A 23,321-nucleotide genomic window follows, 5' to 3' on the forward strand; every position below is an offset into this window, starting at 1 on the left:
GCTCTGCATTTCTAGATAGATCTTGAAATGTTCATTTTACGATGAATACGCCACCATTCCTCTTCATATTGTCATTCCCAGCATAGTAGACCACATGATTGTCCAATTCAAAATGGCCTATACCAGTCCATTTCAAGTCACTAATACCTAGGATATTGATGTTTATGCATTCTATTTCATTTTTGACAATCTCCAATTTCTTATGTTCATACTTCATACAGTCTATGTTCTAATTATTAATAGATGTTTGCAGCTGTTTCATCACATTTTGAGTTGTGCCACATCAGTGAATAAAGGTCCAGAAATTTTTACCTATCCATGTCATTAAGGTCAACTCTACTTTGAGGAGGAAGCTCTTCCCCAGTAGTCTTTTCAATGCCTTCCAACCTGAGAGGTTCATCTTCATGCACGATATCAGACAATGTTCTGCTACTATCCACAAGGTTCTCACTGGCTAATTCTTTTCAGAAGTAGACCGCCAGGTCCTTCTTTGTAGTCGGTCAAAGTCTGGAAGCACACCTGAAACCTGTCCGCCACGGGTGACCCTGCTGGTATTTCAATAGCAGTGGCATATTTTCTAGCATATTTTCTGGCAGCCTGGGTTCATTTGCACAAATTCTCAGGTATTTTCAGGACGTTTCAAATAAAAGACACCTCAGCTACTCAAGAAATTCCAAGGGTTGTTTCTCAGAGAAAAGAACAAAAGCTAAATAACATTGGGTAAAGTTAAGTTCTTTTTGCAAGGTAAACTTTAAGCAAGTTTGTGGTTAGCGAAGTCATTTCGCAAAAAGGATTTGCACAATTTTGCAGTCACCGTGTCTCCTTATTCCTTTTCATGTGTTCTTGGGCACATTCCACATCGGTCAGTGACTTTTGTGAATTTTTCCAGGTACTGAGAGACATCTGTAAAATTTTCTGATCCTCAGTTTCTCTTTTTAGCAGTTCCCAGAGTCAGTCAATCAATATCTGAATCGATAAATGAAGGTTGGTTTACCCAATATTGAGTAATGACTATATTGAGAGCATGGAAGGAGAGGAAGGGGAATGTGCAGGAGAGGTGACTCCTCATCTATCATATTAATAATTGCATAGATAATGTCTAACAATGACAGATCAAAAAGGCAATATAAACTTATTATTTCATAGAGGTAAATCTCAGAAAAATTCCTAAGTAAGTTGAGAGTGACTGTAGAAGATGGGGAAAGGTATCTGGAGGAATGCTGAATTTTTTAATAAGCACTAAGTGTACTGTGGAGCCCTGATGACACAGTGGTTAGGAGCTCAGCTGCTAACCAAAAGGTTCAAATCCACCAGCTACTTAGAAATCCTATAGGGCAGTTCTGTTCTGTCATATAGGAACAATACGAGTCAGAATTGACTCGATGGTAAAGTTTTGTTTTTTTTTCCTTTCTTTCTTTTTATTTTAATATGAACATATACATCTTATCAAATGACCTAAAGCTCTGAGAATTCAGGGCATGTTTCCAGAGGAGTTCCCATTTCACTTTCTTCTCATAGCTTATTCAACAGGCATTTCTTCATAACCTTTGAAAGGGTACAGGCTGAAATCGCTGGTCCATTCTACATCCAAACATCTTTCCTTGAAGTCCACGAAAACCACACGCTCCTTAGAAGGCAGGGTGGCAAGAATTCACCTTGCTTGCTTTGGTCAGATCATCAGGAAAGACCAATTGCTAGGAAAGGGCCAAAAAAAAAAAGGAAAACTTCTATGCAATGGATTGACCTAATAGCTAGAACAATGAATGCAAACTACCAAGGATCATGAAGGTTAGGTAGGTCTGGGCAATCTTCTACTCTGTTATACATAAAGTAATGCTGAGTCAAAACCACTCCACAGCAACTAAGGACAACGGCAACATTAGTTGTTGTGTTAGGCTTCCAAGGTTTTAATAAGATAATGTAGGTGAACATACTCAATTCAAGCCTGAACAAAGTAGGTAATTCATGAAGAACAGTAATGAATTATTGAGGTTTCCCTCAACGATTGAGTTTTGCACACTTAATTTATATGTTACCTGTATAATACTTTATAGATTCCCATTACAACCATACTGTGAGACATGACAATATAAAAGCTGATCAATATAAGAGTCTAATCTCTAAAATCTATTAAAAAATGCAACAACTCAACATCAAAAAGACCAACAACTCAACCACAAAATGAGCGAAGGATATGAACAGAACCTTAACTAAACGGGACATTCAAGCAGTCAACAAACATATGAAAAAATGTTCATAATCATTATCTATTAGAAAGATGCAAATCAAAACTACAATGAGATAACCATCTTACCCTGGCTGAAATGGCACTGATTTAAAAAAAAAAAAAAAAAAAACTGATAGCAACAAATGTTGGCAAGGATGTGGGGAGATTGGAACCCTTATCCATTGTTGGTATAACTATGAAATGGCACAACCACTAAGGAAAACTGTGTAGCCCTTTCTCAAAAAAATGGAACTAGATCTACCCTATAATCTAGCAATCCCACTCTTAGGTATATACCCCAGAGACCTAAAAAGAGTGACACAGACATGTGCACTCTTATGTTCATTGCTGCTTTATTCACATTAGCAAATGAATAGAAATACACAAAGTGTCTATCAACTGAAGAATGGATAAGCAAATTATGGTACATAAATACAGTGGAATTCTACACAAGCATCAAGAACAATGATGAGTCTGCAAAACATATTATAACATGGATGGATCTGGAGGGCATAATGCTAAGTGAAATAATTCAATCATATAAGGATAAATATTGCAGGATTCTTTTATAAGAAAACAAGAACAGCTATAGACAGAGACCGATGCTTGTTGGTGGTTACCAGGGAGAAAAGGTGGAGAGGGGAAAGTATACTTTAGATTGTAGAGACTTTTTAATTTTTTTTTTTTGGTGATGGGAATAGTGGTATCTAATGTGGATGCAGTGAGCACAGTACAACCAAAGTAAAATCGAGTGCTGGAGCACATAGGTATATTGGCATACAGGTAGGTGAAGGGGCGTACATAGGTGAGAACAGATAGAAGTGTGTATAAAAAAAAATGTATAGGTATGTGTAAATACAAATGTGTGGGTGCAGGCACATATATTCATTGAATGCACGAATACACTTACTCCACAGACATAACTAAAACCAAGATTGGTTTCCTGAGTTTGAAAAGTTAGGACCATTGTCTCATTAGACAACTCAGTCAATTGGCATAACATAGTTCACAGCAATCATGATCTTCATCCTCGTGAAGTGAAAAGCATCTGGGGTCTTCAAAGCTTGGGAGAGGCCATCTAAGACACAACGGCAGGTGTCTACTCAACAGGAGTAAAATGTAAAATGTTAACCAAAAGCTCAGAGAAGAAACAAGTCTACAGGAGCCACAGCTTCATCTACCCTGAAAACAGAAGAACCAAATTGTTCCTGGCTACCACGAATGACTGTCCTGACTGAGGTGGCAATAGATGATCCTGGAATGAATGGGAAAGAAAATGTGGAGCAAAACTGAAATTCTTATTTTAAAAAAATTGGAACAGTAGAGAACAGAGGACTCCCTGAGAATATCACCCTGTTGTTCTGGTTCTTGATAGGTACCTTTCAGTCAGTTCTCAATCACGGGAACTCAAAGTACAACACAATGAAACACTGCCCTGTAGTGGGCCTTGATCACATTCATTATGTTTGAGCTCATCGTTGCAGCCACTGTGTCAATCCAGCTTGTTGAGAGTCTCCTCTCTTTCACTGACCACTACTTTACCAAGCTTGATGTCCTTCTCCAGGAACTGGTCTCTTTTGATAACACACTGAAAGTAAGTGAGATGAAGTCTTGCCATTCTGGCCACTAAGGAGCATTCTGGCTGTACTTCTTCCCAGACAGATTCGTTCTTTCTACTGGCAGTATATGGTATAGGCATTATTCTTCACCAACACCATAATTCAAAGGCCCTCAATTCCTTGGTCTTCCTTATTCATTGTCCAGCTTTCACATGCATATGCTGTGATTGAAATGAGGGTCCGCGCCGTTGAAATGGACACATACAGATGTACGCACGGGTGAAAGGCATTCAAAATCTGTGGGCCCCTTACGCCTGTGCCTAGGCAAAGGAGCTGTTTCTGCCCTGGGTTCCTGGCTTAGGGAAGCCACCAGATTACTTTTTCCCCTGTTGGTTAATTTGTTCCCTCTCCAAGGCTGGGAGAGTGGCTCAGGTCAAGTGCAGAGTCCTTCATCCGGCCCAGGGAATGCAGCTTGCTGGAACCCAGTGCAGAGTGGGAAGGAAGCAGGTAGGGGGAGAGAGGTTTTTTCTGAAGGGGTATTTTTGGATCACAGTGGGTTAAATGCAGGTGCTTATTGTTTGCCAATTGAGGATCGCTTTTCGATTGTTCTGGAGGGTTGAGCAGACTCTCCACTGTTTGGCCCCTCCCAATGTGGAAAATGCATCCCAAATGTCTCTGCTTACCTCACTGCACTCGAGGAGGCATAATGGGCCTGCGAGGTGCCGGTTGCCACCAGGTCTGTCCTGGCAATTTTTCAGACCTCAGGTATTGTCCTCTTAGTCCCTTTCACAATAATTTAAAACAAAAATAAAAAAACCAAACATGTTGCCATCGATTCATTTTTGACTCATAGTAATGCTATCAGACGGAGTAGAACTGCCCGGTAGGTTTTCCAAGGAGCAGCTGGTGGAATGGAACTACCAACATTTTGGTTAGCAGCCATGGTTCTTAATCACGGCACCACTAGGGCTCCCTCACTAATAAAAAAAAAATAGCCTTCCTAAAATGCATAATTTCAAGGACCATAAACACCTGTGAGCAACCACTATGACCACAAATGGTATCCAACATAATCAGTCTACAGAAGCTAATGGAACCACAGAATCAGACTTCAGATTGCTCACATGAAGTTCTCTTCAAATGGTGGTCCAGATTCCTGCTTAAGTTCTTTAACAGTATGACCAAGAGCTGGGTCATTGTTAAATACAGAAACTGAGAATCAGAGAAATGGACAGATTTCTTTGAGTACACGGGAAAATTCACAAAGGTAAATGACCAATGTGGAATGGAACCAAGAACAAATGAACAGGAATAAGGAGACACATTGGAAACACAGTGACTATGAAATTGTGCAAATTCCTTTTGCTGACATGACATCTGTTAACCACAAACTTGCTTAAAGTTTATCTTATGCAAAAATTTTAACTTTACCCAATGTATTTTGGCCTTTGCTCTTTTTCCTGAAAAATAATCCTTGAAATTTATTGAGTAGCTGGATGCCTTTGTTATTTAAAAACTCATGCAATTACTTTAAAACAAAGATGGAAATGTAAGGGGAAGGGGAAACTAGTTTAATGGAAACAGAACAGTCAGAACTGAAATAATGACAATGTTCTGACATTGCGAAGAATGTAACCAAAGTCATCGAACAATCTGCATAGGAATTGTTGAATGAGAGTCTAACTTATGTGTAAACCTTTACCAAAAACACCATAAAACATTATTTTAAAAAAAAAAACCCTCCCTACAACAATGAGAATTTGTGCAAATGAATACAAGCTGGCCAGGCCACAAACACCACCTGGTGGACATGTTGAACAACCTTAGGACGTGCAGGGAGAATGATTGAAATTAGTCTCGCAAAGATCAGCCTTTTTACTGAACATTCTACTCTATATTTTCTCTCTCTTATCCTAAAAAACTCAGTGTAAGTGGTGTTAGATGAATCTACCTGTTTTTCTGAACATTACAGTCTACCTATGTGCACACAGACTAACTGCTCAAATAAACATTGTTGGTGTTGTTGTTGTAGTTGTTGTTAGGTGCCGTCGAGTTCGTTCCAACTCATAACAACCCTATGCACAACAGAATGAAACACTGCTCGGTCCTGCACCATTCTAACAATTGTTATGCTTGAGCTCACTGTTGCAGACACTGTGTCAATCCACCTCATTGAGAATCTTCCTATTTTTCACTGACCCTGTACTTTGCCAAGCATGATGTCCTTCTCCAGGGACTGATCCCTGCTGACAATATGTTCAAAGTACCTGAGATGAAGTCTCGCCATCCTTGCTTCTAAGGAGCATTCTGTTTGTACTTCTTCCAAGATAGAGTTGTTCATTCTTTTGGCAGACCGTGGTGTATTCAGTATTCTTCACTGACACCCCAATTTAAAGGCGTTAATTCTTCTTCAGTCTTCCTTATTCATTGGCCAGCTTTCACATGCATATGATGTGATTGAAAATACCACGGCTTGGGTTGGGTTCACTTTAGTCTTCAAAGAGACATCAATGCTTTTCAACACTGTAAGAGGTTCCTTTGCAGCAGATTTACCCAATGCAATGCATCGTTTGATTTCTTGACTGCTGATTCCGTGGATGTTGATTGTGGATCCAACTACAACGAAATTCCATGACAACTTCAGTCTTTTCTCCATTTATCATGATGTTGCTCATAGGCCCAGTTGTGAGGATTTTTGCTTTTTTATGTTGAGGTGCAATCCATACTGAAGACTGTGGTCTTTAATCTTCATTAGTAAGTGTTTCAAGTCCTCTTCACTTTCAGCAAGCAAGGTTGTGTCATCTGCATAATGCAGGTTGTTAATGAGTCTTCCTCCAATCCTGATGCCCTGTTCTTCTTCATATAGCCCAGCTTCTCGGATTATTTGCTCAGCATACAGATTGAATAGGTATGGTCAAAGGATACAGCCCTAACCTACACTTTTCCTGACTTTAAACCAATCAGTATCCCCTTGTTCTGTCTGAACAGCTGCCTCTTGATCTACGAAAAGTTTCCTCATGAGCACAGTTAAGTGTTCTGGAATTCCCATTCTTCGCAGTGTTATCCATAGTTTGTTATGATCCACACAGTTGAATGCCTTTGCATAGTCAATAAAACAAAGTTAAACATGCTTCTGGTATTCTCTGCCTTCAGCCAGGATCCATCTGACATCTGCAATGATATCCCTGCTTCCACGTCCTCTTCTTAAACCAGCCTGAATTTCTGGCAGTTCCCTGTCAATATACTGCTGCAGCCAATTTTGAATGATCTTCAGCAAAATTTTGCTTGCGCATGATATTAATAATATTGTTCGATAATTTCCATATTCGGTTGGATCACCTTTCTTGAGAATAGGTATAAATACTAATCTCTTCCAGTCACCTGGCCAGGAAGCTGTCCTCCATATTTCCTGGCATAGACAAGTAAGCACCTCCAGAGTTGCATTCATTTGTTGAAACATCTCAATTGATATTCCGTCAATTTCTGGAGCCTTGTTTTTCACCAATGCCTTCAGAGCAGCTTGGATTTCTTCCGTCGGTACCATCGGTTCCTGATCGTATGCTACATCTTGAGATGGATGAACATCAACTAATTCTTTTTGGTATAGCAACTGTGTATTCCTACCATCTTCTTTTATGCTTTCTGCATCATTTATTATTTTGCCCATAGAATCCTTCACTATTGCAACTTGAGGCTTGAATTTTTCTTCAGTTCTTTCAGCTTGAGAAACACCGAGCATGTTATTCCCTTTTGGTTTTCTATCTCCAGCTCTTTGTACATGTCATTACAATACTTTACTTTGTTTTCTCAAGATGCCCTTTGAAATCTTCAGTTCTTCTACTTCATCGTTTCTTCTTTTACTTCAGCTGCTCAACGTTCGTGAGGAAGCTGCAGAGTTTCCTCTGACATCTGTCTTGGTCTTTTCATTCTTTCCTGTCTTTTTGATGACCTCTTTCTTTCTTCATGTTTTATTTTCTTTGTACTTTGATAATTTTGACTGGATAAAGTAATGGATATTCAGATAAAACCTGATAATAAACGTTAAGAAACAAACACACAAATTGAAATATAGTATAAAAATCAGGTAATGATAAAAACAAGAGGCAGCGGTGCTTCAGTGCTCGGATTTTCAAATTTTTTGTGGGAAACCCATGAGGGAGACTCTGTGCTCAATTCCCGGCACATGTACCTCATGTTCAGGCACCACCTTGAGTACAGGTGTGCGATCTGCATTTGGGCAGTCAACTTGGGACTCTGAAGAACAAGAATAAAGGCAAGTAGACACCTGAGACTATGTGGGCAGCTCCTATCTGGAGGGAAGATGAGAGGGCGGAGGGCATCTGAAGCTGGCAGAATGGACACGAAAATAGAGAGTGAACAGGAGGAGTCTGCTATCTCCTTTGGCAGGAGAGCAACTAGGAGTATATATCAATGTATATACAAATTTTTATATGAGAGACTGATTGGATTTGTAAACTTTCACAAAAAAAAATATATAGCACAGTAAAAATTGAAAAAAAAGAATAAGGGCAAGGGCAAAAAAATTTTAGACACCCGACTTGATACTCAAGCCTCTGTTATGCTATTAGCAAATGCTTTCCTCCAGAGTTCTTACTACGTGAGACAATAAATCCCTGTTTTTTTTTTTGTTTGTTTGTTTTTTGTTTTTAATTTACTGTCAGTTTGATGTTTCATGATTTCAAGGAGAGGTTACTACTGGTACAGGGAACCATTTCTATCTTTTTTTTTTTTTAAGTCTTTGGTTTTCTGAAAACATATTATCTTGAATTGAATAAAGAAATACGAGGAGAAAATCATTTTTACTTATGTTGTTGTTATTGTTGTTAGTTCTCTATTTTCTTCTACTTTCTCATTTTCTTTTGAAAACTTTAACACTATTTTTTTGTTTGTTTTGTTTTCCTCCTGATACTTTCTATAAACCAAAACCAAATCTGTTCCACCTAGTCGATTCCAACACATAGCAACCCAATAAGACAGAGTAGAACCGCCCATAGGGTTTCCAAGTACCCGCTGGTGGGTTTGAACAGCCATTTTTTTGGTTAGGAGCCGTAGCTCTTAAACACACTGTTTTTCTCTCTGAAAACTCTTAGCATCTTTATCACTGCTGGTTGGAAATTTTATCACCAAGGATATCATATATAAAAGTTTTCATCTGTTCCCTGTGTTGTTTCTATTTCTCCACGGAATTTCTTCATATTAGTTTATGTTTGTCTTCCTTGTCGGAAATTTTCCTACATAATTGGTGACATTGCCTCTGTGTTCACGTTTCAGATAGAGACTCTAAGAAGCCGCTGTAAGCCCTGTGTGCATAGGCGAGAAGATGAGTCATCAATACTTGAAGATTCACTTTAGATAATGGGGGTCAAGTGGGCAAACAACTCTTTATTTAGTTTTCCCAAATATCAAAATCTGTAGATCTTTTTCTAGAACCAAAATTTTCAGAGAAAGATCTTTTTCCTAGCTAGGGAAGAGTTGGCAGAGCCTGACTACCAGCTTTCTGGAAGAGGAAAAGAGAAGAGAACTAGAGGTCTCATCATTCAGCATTCTGACTTTTACTTAATCACCCACATATCAGTCTGACAACTACCTCATCTCCACTACCTAATCCTGCACCTCCCAATGGGCTAGTTCTACTGTGTCCTAAAGGGCCACTATGAGTCAGAATCAACTCAACAGCAATGGATGTGACAGGTATAATCCTGTACCTAGTGCTCCCTACTGCAAGCCTCTCTGATTTAATTTCCCAAAGAATATACCTTCCTTCCCCTACGGGAGTACAGGTGGGGTTGGTACCTACATGATTGGAATGTGGGTCACTGATAGCTGTACAGGAGGGACTGAACTCAGGAGAGAGTGATGACCAGAGGGTCTTACTTATTATTATATAAACTTATAGCCAATCATGTTGGTGGTATAACCAACATGACCCTCACCTTCTTCTGGTTGTAATTAGGCACATCGGCGTAATTCTTGCCACTATCCCCCCTAATAAACACTTAGATTTCCTTTCTTCTATACTACTAAATCAGTTACCTCTCCTCTAACCCTTGAATAAGGAGCCCTTTTGGTCCAATGGTTAAGTACTCAGCTGGTCATTCTTACCAGCTTGGTCATCGTTCCCCACACATCAGAGCTGTGGGAAGAAGAACTGCTGATCTGCTCCTGTAATGTCAGAGCCCAGAAAATACATTGGGGCCATTCTGCTCTTTCACATGTGGTCTCTAAGAAACAAAAATCAACTAGAAGACACCAAATCATAACATTCCCATTAATGCTTCAAATAACACAGTTTGAACTTTACAGTTATATATTCATTTCACAGATAAACAAATGTCATTTCACAAAATTAATACCTTAATGTTGACTAATTCTATTGTTCCTTTCTGAAGGCTCGGATCATATTCATTTCTTTCCAGAAATGCATCTTTTATCTGTTTTCCAGTTCAATAGCACCTTCTTGTACCACTCTTGGCAAGAGTCTCTATGGTCACAGCACATTTTCAGAGGTCTTTTTTCTTTACCTATGTGTGCATAGTGTGTTCACAGTGTGTGCATATGTATACACAGTGGAAATTTTGACCTAGAAGGCCCAGTGGCTCCCGTGTTCCCTTGGGGGACTTCTCACCCTTTCTTCTTTACCTCTCAGTATCAGAGGGCTGTATGTTCAGCACATCTTTGTAGAGAGGTGCAGCACAATTTAAAATCTTTCTCTCCCATCCCTGGCTCTGTATACACTTCCTAAGTGAGCCACTCATTTCTGGTAACATCTGTCCTCCAGCTGGGCTCTGTTCATGGGAGCCAGTTCAACTCGAAGGGATTCTGTGTCTGCAGGTGGAACAGAATGGAAATCTCATACTAATCTAAGCTCTTTTGATAATGACCAGCTCGCCTCTGACCAGGGAATCTTCTGAAGGATTATGAATATCCGCATCCATAAGGTGGATGTATACATCACTTATACTTGTATGCTCATTCTGGGCTCTGAATCTTTCTCTCCCTGGTCTCTTGACTTCACAGGCATTTCACCTTCCCAAGCTTCCTTCAATGGAGCTCTAGCTGCACAGTGGTTAGGAGCTCATCTGGCAACCAGAGCATCAGCAATTCGACCCCACCAATGGCACTCCAGAAGAAAGGTGTGGTAGTCAGCTTCCACAAAGATTTACAGCCTTGGAAACCATAGGGGCACTTCTACTCTGTCCTGTGGAGCCATTATGAGTTGGAATTAACTCAAAAACAAAGGGTTTAGTTTCCCTCAGCACGACCTCACCCAGGAAATTTAGCTCCTTTTCTCTATTCACCCCTTGGCCACCAAAGTAAGAAAAGGCATTTAGTAGTACAAGGACTTTTGAAATTTTGGGGGTTAAACAGAAGGCTTTTATACCACCACGTAGCTTAGCCACCTCCGCCTCAAGACTCTTCTCCAGGCTCTCGAACTTTCTCTTTTCTCTAGAACCCTAGAGACCACAGATTCTCTGGAATCTAATTTTCCTCCCTAAATTATGCTGAACAATATCTTTCATTGTCATTATCATGGCCCTAGCTCTAACTCCTTGGATCATGCTCTCCATGCTGAGAGACTCACACTCCTATTTGCAAATTGTATACTAAATCATGAAAAAACAAATATTCTTTTAAACTAATTGACAATTGTAACTAGTCTATTTTGAGCCACTTGTTTTTAGAAAAGAATGTTTTCCCTGATCTCTGTAGGAGCCGGAGCCAAGATGGCGGAATAGACAGACACACCCGGCAAGCCCTCTTTACAACAAAGGCCCGAAAAAACAAGTGAAAAGAGTATATTTATGACAAGCTAGGACCCTGAACATCAAAGACAAGCTTAGAGAACTCACTGAGGAGCAAGGGGAGAAAGAGACTGTTCAGAAGTGGAAAGGAGTTACCAGACCTGAAATGTGGGGTGCCTCCCAGGCACCATTCCCAGAGACGTGGTGCGCTGGTACTAGCATTTGGCCACAGTTTCCTCAGGAAGAAGCCAGCCACACAGCCTAGACACACCTCCGGAACCTAAGAATAACGGCGCTCTCAGCAAAAACTAAGTACTTGTGTATATTTTACCATGCTCCCCCCCACCCTCAAGCCACCTTCAGTGCCTGAATTCCCTGGGCCTGAGAGAGGCCCTGTTGAGCACCTAGACCCATCCTCCAGGCCTTGGGGAAGGAAATAATTTGCAATTGGTGGAAAAGATAATTTGCCAGCTCCACTAACCAGGGCAACTCAGGACAGAAGCCACTCCTGTCCAGGCATAAAGCTTCCATGGACTTTGAGGACATTTTCCTTCTGCATGGACCTGTGTGGGCCTATTTCAGTAGAATAGACCCTTGTTGGCAAACTCCAACCATTTCATCTGTGTGGTGGGGAGGTGGATTTTTGATGTTTGGCATTGCTTTGCCTATTAAACAAGGTCCTCACCTACCCACATCAGGGACCTAAGGACTTGTAGCTCCACTCAGGTCACCCAGCCACCCACAACAGGGGTCCAAAGATAACTGGTACCTCCCAGTCCTTACAACCAAAAACTTTGGGTGCCTATGGTATCTCTGCAGAACCCACTCACCTGCATGCTCTAGGGAACAGGGGCCTGGTTTCCTCAGAGACACTCAGGGGTCAGGTCTCAGCCCCCTGCCTTGTTCAGAGTGTGACCCCCTGCTGAAATCAGATACCGGTATATACGCCAATCACTCCTGTCCCTCTAAGACTGTAGGACACAGCCTGTACCACACACTTGATGATCATCTACCTGGAAACCTGAGCTGAATTCATACAACAAACCTGAATGGACTCCTAGACTGATATACCTGATAACAGCTCTAGCCATCTGGGGACAGGATGTCAGAGTTCCGAAGATGAAAATAATCAAGTTAGCTCACTCAAGCAACCCATTTGGGTATACCAAAACACAACAGAGCGAGAAGCTATGACACAGTAAGCAAGCATAAACTAATACAATAACTCATAGATGGCTCAGAGACAATAGTCAATATCAAGTCACATAAAGAAACAGACCATGATCACCTCAACAAGCTCTCAAACAAAGAATCCAGGGATCTTCTAGACGAAAGTGCATTCCTGGAATTACCAGAGGCAGAATACAAAAGATTAATATAAAGAACCCTTCAGACATCAGAAAGGAAATGAGACAATACACAGAACAAGCCAAGGAACACACAGATAAAGGGATTGAAGACATTAGAAAGATTATTCAGGAACATACGAAAAATTTAATAAGCTGAAAAAATCCATAGACAGACAGCAATCAGAAATTCATAAGATTAACAATAAAATTACAGAAGTAGGCAACTCAATAGAAAGTCAGAGGAGCAGAATTGAGCAAGAAGAAGCCAGAATTTCTGAACTTGAAGGTAAATCACTTGCCACTAATATATTTGAAGAAAAATCAGATAAAAGAATTTTAAAAAATGAAGAAACTTTAAGAGACATGTGGGACTCTATCAAGAGAAATAACAGGGAGGGATAACGGGAAATATAGAGAGAATTGTTGAAGATTTGTTGGCAGAAAACTTACCTGATAACGTGAAAGATAAGATATCTATCCAAGATGCTCGTCAAACTCCACATAAGGAAGATGCTAAAAGAAAATCACCAAGACATATTATAATTAAACTTGCCAAAACCAAAGATAAAGAGAGAATTTTAAGAGCAGCTAGGGATAAATGAAAAGTCAGCCATGAGGGAGAGCCAATAAGAATAAGCTCTGACTACTCAGCAGAAACCATGCAGGCAAGAAGGCAATGGGATGACTTATTTAAAAAATTGAAGGAAAAAAATTGCGTGCCAAGAATCATATAACCAGCAAAACTATGTCTCAAATATGAAGGTGAAATTAGGACATTTCCAGATAAACAGAAGCTTAGGGAATTCATAAAAACCAAACCAAAGCTATAAGAAATATTAAAGGGAGTTATTTGGTTAGCAAATCAACAATATCAGGTATCAACCCGAGACTAGAACACTCGGCAGAGCAATCAGAAGTCAACACAGAAAGGGAAATCCAAAAAACAAAGCAAGATTAAAAAGAAAAAAAAAAAAAAGCTCAAAGCAGGGTAACAGCGATGTTATTATATAAAAGAACACAACATTAAAACAATAAAGAGGGACTAAGAAATGTAATCATAGATCTTCCATATGGAGAGGAAGATATGGCAATACAAAGAAATAAAAGTTAGGTTTAAATTTAGAAAAATAGGGGTAAATAATAAGGTAACCACAAAGGAGACAAACTATCCTACTCATCAAAATAAAATGCAAGAAAAAATAGAGACTCAGCAGAAACAAAAGCAACAACAACGAATATGAGGAAAGGACAATGTATAAAGTTAATCTACTCAGCACATGAAATCAAGTGGGAAACAGAAACTGTCAACAACACACAAAAAAAACATCAAAGTGATAGCACTAAATACATACCTTTTTTTAATCCATAATTACGCTGAATGTGAATAAACTAAATGCACCAATAAAGAGACAGAGAGTGGCAGAACGGATTAAAAAACATGATCCGTCTATATGCTGCCTACAAGAGACACACCTTAGACTTAGAGAAACAAGCAAACTAAAACTGAAAGGATGGGAAAAAATATATCAAGCAAACAACAATCAAAAAAGAGCAGGAGTGGCAATATTAATTTCTGACAAAATAGACTTTAAAGTTAAATCCACCATAAAGGATAAGGAAGGACACTATATAATGATTAAAGGGACAATATCCAAGAATATATAACCATATTAAATATTTACCCACCCAATGACAGGGCTGCAAGATACATAAAACACTCTATTAGCATTGAAAAGTGAGATAGACATCTCCACAATAATAGTAGGAGACTTCCAACACATCACTTTCGGTGAAGAACAGAACACCCAGAAAGAAGCTCAATAAAGACATGGAAGATCTAAATGCCACAATCAGCCTACTTGACCTCACAAACATATGCAGAACACTCCAACCAACAGCAACCAAGTATATTTTCTTTTCTAGTGCATATGGAACATTCTCTAGAATAGACCACATATTAGGTCCTAAAGCAAGCCTTGGCAGAATCCAAAACATTGAAATATTACAAAGCATCTTCTCTGACCATAAGGCCATAAAAGTGGAAATCAATAACAGAAAAAGCAGGGAAAAGAAATCAAACACTTGGAAACTCAACAATACTCTACTCAAAAAAGGCTGGATTATAGAAGACATTAAGGATGGAATAAGGAAATTCACAAAATCCAATGAGAATGAAAACATTTCCTATCAGAACCTTTGGGACACAGCAAAAGTAGTACTCAGAGGCCAATTTATACCAATAAATGTACACATCCAAAAAGAAGGGCCAAAATTGAAGAAGTATCCCTAAAACTTGAATAGAAAGAGAGCAACAAAAGAAATCCTCAGGCACCAGAAGAAAACAAATAATAAAAATTAGACCAGAACTAAACGAAATAGAAAACGGAAAAACAACTGAAAGAATTAACAAGACCAAAAAGCTGGTTCTTTGAAAAAATCAACAAAATTGATAAACCACTGGCCAAACTGACAAAAGAAAAACAGAAGAGGAAGCAAATAACCCGAATAAGAAATGAGATGGGTGATATTACAGCAGACGCAACTAAAATTAAAAGAATCATATCAGATTACTATGAAAAATTGTGCTCTAAAAAATTTGAAAACCCAGAAGAAATGGATGAATTCTTAGAAACACACTACCTACCTAAACTAACACAAACAGAGGTAGAACAATGACATAGACCCATAACAAAAGAAGGCGTTGAAAAGGTAATCGAAAAACTCCCAACAAAAGAAAGCCCTGGTCCAGACAGCTTCACTGCACAGTTCTACCAAACTTTCAGAGAAGAGTTAACACCACTACTACTAAAGGTATTTCAGAGCATAGAAAAGGATGGAATACTACCAAACTCATTCTATGAAGCCACCATATACCTGATACCAAAACCAGGTAAAGACACCACAAGAAAAGAAAATTATAGACCTATATCCTTCATGAACTTGGATGCAAAAATCCTCAGCAAAATTGTAGCCCATAGAATTCAACATCATATCAAAAAAATAATTCACCTTGACTAAGTAGATTCATACCAGGTATGCAGGGATGGTTCAACATTAGAAAAACAATTAATGTAATCCATCACATAAATAAAACAAAAGACAAGAATCACATGATTTTATCAATTGATTCAGAAGAGGCATTTGACACAGTTCAACACCGATTCATGATAAAAACTCTCAGCAAAATAGGAATAAAAGGAAAATTCATCAACGTAATAAAAGGGCATTTACACAAAGCCAACAGCTAACATCACCCTAAATGGAGAAACCCTGAAAGCATTCCCCTTGAAATCGAGAACCAGACAATGATGCCCTTTATCACCACTCTTATTCAACATTGTGCTGGAGGTACTAGCCAGGACAATTAGGCTAGATAAAGAAATAAAGGGCATCCAGATTGGCAAGGAAGAAGTAAAATTATCTCTATTTGCAGATGACATGATCTTATACACAGAAAACCCTAAGGAATCCTCAAGAAAACTACTGAAGCTAACAGAAGAGTTCAGCAGAGTATCAGGATACAAGATAAACATACAAAAATCAGTTGGATTCCTCCACACCAACAAAAAAACATCGAAGAGGAAATCACCAAATCGATACAATTTAAAGTAGCCCCCAAGAAGATAAAATACTTAGGAATAAATCTTACCAGAGATGGAAAAGACTTATACAAAGAAAACTATAATATACTTCTGCAAGACACCAAAAGAGACCTACATAAGTGGAAAACCATACCTTGCCTGTGGGTAGGAAGAAATAACATTATAAAAATGTTTATTCTATCAAAAGAGATCTATATATTTAAAGCAACTCCAATCCAAATTCCAATGACATTCTTTAATGAGATGGAGAAACAAATCACCAACTTCATTGGGAAGGGAAAGAGGCCCTGGACAAGTAAAGCATTACTGAAAAAGAAGAACAAAGTGGGAGGCCTTACTCTACCTGATTTTAGAACCTATTATACTGCCACAGTACTCAAAACAACCCGGTAGTGCTACAACAACAGATACATAGACCAATGGAACAGAATTGAGAATCCAGACATAAGTCCATCCACATATGAGCAGTTGATATTTGACAAAGGCCCCAAAACAGTTAAATGGGGAAAAGACAGTCTTTTTAACAAGTGGTGCTGGCATAACTGAATATCCATCTGCAAAAAAATGAAACAAGACCCATAACTCATTCCATGCACAAAATTGAGCTCAAAATGGATCAAAAACCTAAATATAAAATCTAAAACAATAAAGATCACAGAAGAAAAAACAGGGACAACGTTAGAAGCCCTAACAGATGGCATAAATGGTATACAAAACATTATTAAGAATGCAGAAGAAAAACTAGATAACTGGGAGCTCCTAAAAATCAAATACCTATGCTCATCCAAAGACTTCACCAAAGGAGTAAAAAGGTTACCTACAGACTTGGAAAAAGTTTTTAGCTATGACATTTCCGATCAGTGTGTGATCTCTAAAACCTACATGGTACTGCAAAAATCAAACCGCAAAAAGACAAATAACCCAATTAAAACATAGGCAAAAGATATGAACAGTCACTTCACAAAAGAAGATATTCAGGTAGCTAACAGATACAAGAGGAAATGCTCACAATCATTAGCCATTAGAGAAATGCAAATCAAAACTCAATGAGATTTCATCTCACTCCAACAAGGTTGGCATTAATCCAAAAAACACAAGTTGGAGAGGCTGTGGAGAGATTGTAACACTTATACACTGCTAGTGGGAATGTAAAATGGTACAACCACTTTGGAAATCCATTTGGCATTTCCTTAAAAAGCTAGAAATAGAACTACCATAGGATCCAGCAATCCCACTCCTTAGAATACATCCTAGAGAAATAAGATCCTTTACACCAACAAATGTATGCACACCCATGTTCATTGCAGCACTGTTTACAACAGCAAAAAGATGGGAGGAACCAAGGTGCACATCAATGGATAAATAAATTATGGTATATTCACACAATTTTGCTGAAGATCATTCAAAAGCGGCTGCAGCAGTATATCGACAGGGAACTGCCAGAAATTCAGGCTGGTTTCAGAAGAGGACATGGAACCAGGGATATCACTGCTGATGTCAGATGGATCCTGGCTGAAAGCAGAGAATACCAGAAGGATGTTTACCTGTGTTTTATTGATTATGCAAAGGCATTCGACTGTGCGCATCATAACAAACTATGGATAACATTGGGAAGAATGGGAATTCCAGAACACTTAATTGTGCTCGTGAGGAACCTTTACATAGATCAAGAGGCAATTGTTCGGACAGAACAAGGGGATACTGATTGGTTTAAAGTCAGGAAAAGTGTGTGTCAGGGTTGTATTCTTTCACCATACCTATTTAATCTGTATGCTGAACAAATAATACGAGAAGCTGGACTATATGAAGAAGAAAGGGCAGCAGGATTGGAAAAAAAAAAATTTTTTTTTTGAAGACTCATTAACAACCTGCGTTATGCAGATGACACAACCTTGCTTGCTGAAAGTGAAGAGGACTTGAAGCACTTACTAATGAAGATCAAAGACCACAGCCTTCAGTATGGATTACACCTCAACATAAAGAAAACAAAAATCCTTACAACTGGACCAATGAGCAACATCATGATAAATGGAGAAAAGATTGAAGTTGTCGAGGATTTCGTTGTACTTGGATCCACAATCAACAGCCATGGGAGCAGCAGTCAAGAAATCAAAAGATGGGGCGGGGCCGAGATGGCTGACTAGGTAGAAGCTACCTCGGATCCCTCTTGCAACAAAGACTCGGAAAAACAAGTGAATCGATCACATACATGACAATCTACGAATGCTGACCATCAAACACAGATCTAAAGAGTTGACCTGAGTGACAGGTGAGCGAAAAGCTGAGTCCTAAAGCAGCTACTGCTTCTGAAGCCAGCCACTGGCACCATAGCCTTGAGCCATCCCGGTTCCCTGGTGCCAAGTGGCAGGGCTGATTGCGGCTTGCTGAGGTGGGGCAGGCACGGCACACAGCCCTAACCCCTAGCCCCCTGGGGTAACCTTGGTAAAGACTCAGCCAGTGCAAGCAGGCTGCACACTGACGGGGCTAATGAGAGAACGAGCAACCACGGGGAAGAAGCGACTGTTTTTGGAGCCTGGAGCCAGCGTTCCAGTCAGAAAACCTTGGCGCCAGACTTTGGACTGGGTGCAGGGGAGCTGAGCATGGCATCCTGAGATGGTACAAAATGGGACACAGATGTAGCCCCCAGAAGTGACCTCGGAGGAAGCCCAGCCAGTGCATGCAGGTAGCACAGCGACATGGCTGACAGGAGGAGAAGTCACAGGGAGGCAGCAACTGGTTTTGGAGCCTGGAGTGCAGAGTCCCAGCCGGGGAACCTTTGCAATGGGCTTTGGACTGAGAGCAGAGGAACTAACCACGGCTTCTGAGACAGCACAAGCACAGGACACGGGCCTGACCCGTGGGGGCAATCTCAACCCAGCCAGAGCACACAGACTACACGCCCCTCAGGAATCTCAGATAAAACAGTCATCACCAAGCAAGATAAGTAACTTTGTCTATATTCCGGGGTGCTACTCTCTCCTATCTATCTGATCCGTCCCCTCCCTTCCCAGGTGGCTTCGTTAACATTGGAATTTCCTGGGCCAGAGAGTGAAGTGCTCTGCGGTTTGTTTTTATTTTTGTTTTTCGGTTTTGTTTTTTTTTTCTGTCTTTTCCTAACCCATTCTTCTGGCCTGAGAGAAGCAGCTGCAAAAAACCCAGGGAACAAAAATCCTTCCATGACTTCCCAAATTTGGAATAAAAATACAGAACCAGCTCCAGCCAAGCATATGAGATCCACAGTCTTGGGCTTTCATCCCTACAGGGAACAAGATGGCTACTATAATGCAAAGGCAATTCTGATACTGATCTCACTGTAATTCTTTTAGCAGATTACTGGAAAGACAAGTTCTCCAGGTCCGATATCCCTACCTATTAAACAGAGCCCTCACTGACCCACAACAGGGAACTGAGGTCTGAAGCTCCACCCAAACCACCTAGCCTCCTTCCACAGGGGTCTGAGGATAGTGACACCTACCAGTCTCTAGAGGTACATGCATTGGGTGCCTAAGGTACAGCTGCAGAGCCCACCCACCAAAGTGCTTTAGGAATAGAGACACACCTACCTCACTGGCACTTGGGGGAAGTTTGTCGGCATCCTGCCACCCCTGGAGCGTGACCCCCTGCTGCTACTAGAATCTGGTGCACACAACTATCACCACTACTCCTCTAAGTGAATAGATAACAGTCTACACTACACACTTGGTGACCCAAAATCAGATTCTACTCAAGAAGAGTGAATGGACTCTTGGGCTTATATATCTGATAACAGCCCAAACCAGCTGGTAATAGGACATAAGTGATTCAAAGGCTACAACAATCAAGATAGCGCAATCTAGTAGCCCATCTACGCATACTGAATGAAAACAAAACAAGACTCAGTGAGCCAATATAAAATAAATCATTACAATATCTTACAGATGGCTCAGAGACAGCAGCTGATATCAAACCACATAACGAAGCAGACCATGATTGCTTCTACAACTCCCCAAATTAAAGAATTAAAATCTTTCCCAAATGAAGATACAATTCTGGAATTGCCAGATGCAAAATATAAAAAACTAATTTACAGAATGCTTCAAGACATCAGGGATGACCTCAGAAATGAAATAAGGCAATCTACAGAAAAAGCCAAGGAACACACTGATAAAGCAGTTGAAGAAATCAAAAAGATTATTCAAGAACATAGTGGGAAAACTAAAAAGCTGCAAGAATCCACAGAGACAGCATTCAAAAATCCAAAAGATTAACAATAAAATTACAGAATTAGACAACTCAATAGGAAGTCAGAGGAGCAGAATCCAGCAATTGGAATGCAGAGTGGAGGAGATGGAGGATAAGGCAATTGACACCAATATGGATGAAGAAAGATCAGATAAAAGAATTTTTTAAAAATGAAGAAACCCTAAGAATCATGTGGGGCTCTATCAAGAAGATTAACTTGCGTGTCATTGGAGTTCCAGAACAGGGAGGGATAACAGAAAATACAGAGAGAATAGTTGAAGATCTGTTGGCAGAAAACTTCCCTGACATCATGAAAGATTAAAGGATATCTATCCAAGATGCTCATTGAACCCCACTTAAGATTGATCCAAAAAGAAAATCACCAAGACATATTATCATCAAACTTGTCAAAAGCAAGATAAAGAGGAACTTTTAAAAGCAGCTAGGGATAAAAGAAAGGTCTCCTACAAAGGAGAATCAATAAGAATACGTTTAGACTACTCAGCAGAAACCATGCAGTCAAGAAGGCAATGGGATGACATATATAGAGCACTGAAGGAGAAAAACTGCCAGCCAAGGATCATATATCCAGCAAAACTCTCTCTCAAATATGAAGGTGAAATTAAGACATTTACTGATAAACAGAAGCTTAGAGAATTTGCAAAAACCAAACCAAAGCTACAAGAAATACTAAAGGAAATTGGTCAGAAAATCAATAATATCAGATACCAGCACAACACAAGGTCACAGAACAGAACATCCTGATATCAACTCAATTAGGGAAATCACAAAAACAAATTAAGATTAATTTTAAAAGAAAAAAATGCTCAAAACAGGGAGTCATTGAAGTCATTATGTAAAAGATCACAATAATCAAAAAGAGGGACTAAATACAGGCGGCATAGATCTTCCATATGTACAGGAAAACAAGGCGATATAGGACGATACAAGTTAGTCTTTTACTTAGAAAAATAGGGGTAAATATTAAGGTAGCCACAAAGAGGTCTTACAATTCCATACCTCAAAAAAAAAAAAAAAAAACATAACGACTCAGCAAACATAAATTCAACTACTATGAAAATGAGGAACACACAATTTACAAAGAAAAACTTCTCAGCACAAAAAAGTAAGTAGAAAAATGAAATTGTCAACAACACACATAAAAAGGCATCAAAATGACAACACTAAGCACATAAAAAAATACTTATCTATAATTACGCTGAATGTAAATGGACTAAATGCACCAATAAAGAGACAGAGAGTCTCAGACTGGATAAAGAAACACGATCCATCTATATGCTGCCTATAAGAGAAACACCTTAGACTTAGAGACACAAACAAACTAAAACTCAAAGGATGGAAAAAAAAAATATTAAGCAAACAACAAGCAAAAAAGAGCAGGAGTAGCAATATTAATTTCTGACGAAATAGACTTTAAAGTTAAATCCACCACAAAGGATAAAGAAGGACACTAAATAATTATTAAAGGGACAATTGACCAGGAAGATATAACCATATTAAATATTTATGCACCCAATGATAGGTCTGCAAGATACATAAAACAAACTTTAACAGAACTGAAAAGTAAGATAGACACCTCCACAGTTATACTAGGAGACTTCAACACACCACTTTCAGAGAAGGACAGGACTTCCAGTAAGAAGCTCGATAGAGACACGGAAGACCTAATTGCTACAATCAAACAACCTGACCTCATAGACTTATACAGAACACTCCACCCAATAGCTGCAAAGTATACTTTTTTTTTCTAGTGCACATGGAACATTCTCTAGAATAGATCACATATTAGGTCATAAAACAAACATTTGCAGAATCCACAACATCGAAATATTACAAAGCATCTTCTCAGACCACAAGGCCATAAAAGTGGAAATCAATAACAGAAAAATCAGGGAATAGAAATCAAATACTTGGAAACTGAACAATTCCCTGCTCATAAAACACTGGGTTATAGAAGACATTAAGGAGGGAATAAAGACATTCATAGAATGCAACGAGAATGAAAACACTTCCTATCAAAACCTCTGGGACACAGCAAAAGCAGTGCTCAGAGATCAATGTAAATTGATAAATGCACACATACATAAAGAAGAAAGAGCCAAAATCAGAGAACTGTCCCTACAACTTGAACAAATAGAAAGCGAGCAACGAAAGAATCCATCAGGCACCAGAAGAAAACAAATAATAAAAATTAGAGCTGAACTAAATGAATTAGAGAACAGAAAAACAATTGAAAGAATTAACAAAGCCAAAAGCTGGTTCTTTGAAAAAATTAGCAAAATTGATAAACCTTTGGCCAGACTGACTAAAGAAATACAGGAAAGGAAACAAATAACCCAAAGAAGAAACGAGATGGGCCATATCACAACAGACCCAACTGAAATTAGAAGAATCATATCAGATTATTATGAAAAATTGTACTCTAACAAATTTGCAAACCTAGCAGAAATGGATGAATTCCTAGAAAATCACTACCTACCTAGACTAACCCAATCAGAAGTAGAACAACTAAATAGACCCATAACAAAAAAAGAGATTGAAAAGGTAATCAAAAAACTCCCAACAAAAAAAAAAACCCT

The sequence above is a fragment of the Loxodonta africana genome, chromosome 7 (genome assembly GCF_030014295.1).
Source record: "Loxodonta africana isolate mLoxAfr1 chromosome 7, mLoxAfr1.hap2, whole genome shotgun sequence".
NCBI lineage: Eukaryota > Metazoa > Chordata > Mammalia > Proboscidea > Elephantidae > Loxodonta > Loxodonta africana.